This window comes from Arachis ipaensis, chromosome B8 (genome assembly GCF_059453495.1).
Source record: "Arachis ipaensis isolate K30076 ecotype BB chromosome B8, ASM5945349v1, whole genome shotgun sequence".
Classification (NCBI taxonomy): domain Eukaryota; kingdom Viridiplantae; phylum Streptophyta; class Magnoliopsida; order Fabales; family Fabaceae; genus Arachis; species Arachis ipaensis.
Genome location: NC_142443.1, coordinates 122,060,001 through 122,062,500, shown reverse-complemented (window position 1 = coordinate 122,062,500; position 2,500 = coordinate 122,060,001).

Below are 2,500 nucleotides of genomic sequence, written 5' to 3'. Positions count from 1 at the left end.
CAGGGCGCGTCGCAACGTTGGCTGGGGGCGTTGCAACGTTGGCTGGGGGCGTTGCAACGGAGGCAGGGTGCGTTGCAACGTTGGCCGGTGACGTTGCAACGGAGGCAGGTCGCTTTGCAACGGATGCTGGTGACGTTGCAACGGAAGCTGGGGGCGTTGCAGCGGAGGCAGGTCGCGTTGCAACGGATGCTGGGGTCGTTGCAACGGATGCTGCGCGCGTTGCAACGTTGGCTGGGGGCGTTGCAGCGGAGGCAGGTCGCGTTGCAACGGATGCTGGTGACGTTGCAACGTTGGCTGGGGGCGTTGCAACGGATGCTGAGCGCGTTGCAACGTTGGCTGGTGACGTTGCAACGGAGGCAGGGCGCGTTGCAACGGATGCTGGTGACGTTGCAACGGAGGCAGGGCGCGTTGCAACGTTGGCTGGGGGCGTTGCAACGGAGGCAGGTCGCGTTGCCACGGTTGCTGGTGACGTTGCAACGGAGGCAGGGCGCGTTGCAACGGATGCTGGTGACGTTGCAACGGATGCTGGTGACGTTGCAACGGAGGCAGGGCGCGTTGCAACGTTGGCTGGGAGCGTTGCAACGGAGGCAGGGCGCTTTGCAACGTTGGCCGGGGGCGTCGCAACGGAGGCAGGTCGCGTTGCCACGGTTGCTGGTGACGTTGCAACGGAGGCAGGGCGCATTGCAACGTTGGCTGGGGGCGTTGCAACGGATGCTGGGGGCGTCGCCACGGATGCTGGGCGCGTTGCAACGTTGGCTGGGGGAAGTGCAACGGATGCTGGTGACGTTGCAACGGAGGCAGGGCGCGTTGCAACGTTGGCTGGGAGCGTTGCAACGGAGGCAGGGCGCGTTGCAACGTTGGCTGGGGGCGTTGCAACGGATGCTGGGGACGGTGCAACGTTGGCTGGGCGCGTTGCAACGGAGGCAGGGTGCGTTGCAACGGATGCTGGGTTAGGTGCATCGTTGGCTGGTTTCGTTGCAACGGAGGCACCCGCCGTTGCAACGATGGCTCGGAGCGTTGCAACGAAGGAGCCAAATTTTCATATCTCATAATTGGCTCGTGCATTTTTTCTAAAATTTTGAGGGAACCTTGGTAATATTATGTGAAGGCTGCACAAAAAAATCCAGGTCAAAAATCGCACGTTTGCTCCGTTTTTCATTTTTTTTGAATTTCCGGCTTTCCGGGCGGTAAAAACATCGGCAAAAAAAATCGGCACGGTGTAAATTCACCAAATTTGGGGGATGGAAAGATCTTATTTTTCTAGAGGTTGTTGCAAAAAACGGCGTCAAAATTCGACCTCTAGAGCACTTTCCTTGAGTATGTCTCCTCACGGAAAAGGACGTCTACCCGTGGCACTTTGGTAATGGCTCGGCAGCCTATTATAGGGGGGAGGGGTGTCATGCTGCTGAAACTCGAGTTGCCCAAAGGCTTGCTGGGCGCAATGCCAGCAAGATGCACGTTGCCTTGCCATCCCCTAGGCACACTAGCAAGCACGTTGTGGTTGTGGTGTGCCGCCGGGCTCCCACGCCCCCTACGGAGGCACCCGCCGTTGCAACGTTGGCTCGGAGCGTTGCAACGGAGGAGCCAAATTTTCATATCTCAGAATTGGCTCGTGCATTTTTCGTGAAATTTTGAGGGAACCTTGGTAATATTATGTGAAGGCTGCACAAAAAAATCCAGGTCAAAAATCGCACGTTTGCTCCGTTTTTCATTTTTTTTGAATTTCCGGCTTTCCGGGCGGTAAAAAAATCGGCAAAAAAAATCGGCACGGTGTAAATTCACCAAATTTGGGGGATCGAAAGATCTTATTTTTCTAGAGGTTGTTGCAAAAAACGGCGTCAAAATTCGACCTCTAGAGCACTTTCCTTTAGTATGTCTCCTCACGGAAAAGGATGTCTACCCGTGGCACTTTGGTAATGGCTCGGCAGCCTATTATAGGGGGGAGGGGTGTCGTGCTGCTGAAACTCGAGTTGCCCAAAGGCTTGCTGGGCGCAATGCCAGCAAGATGCACGTTGCCTTGCCATCCCCTAGGCACACTAGCAATCACGTTGTGGTTGTGGTGTGCCGCCGGGCTCCCCCGCCCCCCACGGAGGCACCCGCCGTTGCAACGATGGCTCGGAGCGTTGCAACGGAGGAGCCAAATTTTCATATCTCAGAATTGGCTCGTGCATTTTTCGTGAAATTTTGAGGGAACCTTGGTAATATTATGTGAAGGCTGCACAAAAAAATCCAGCTCAAAAATCGCACGTTTGCTCCGTTTTTCATTTTTTTTGAATTTCCGGCTTTCCGGGCGGTAAAAAAATCGGCAAAAAAAATCGGCACGGTGTAAATTCACCAAATTTGGAGGATGGAAAGATCTTATTTTTCTAGAGGTTGTTGCAAAAAACGGCGTCAAAATTTGACCTCTAGAGCACTTTCCTTTAGTATGTCTCCTCACGGAAAAGGATGTCTACCCGTGGCACTTTGGTAATGGCTCGGCAGCCTATTATAGGGGGGAGGG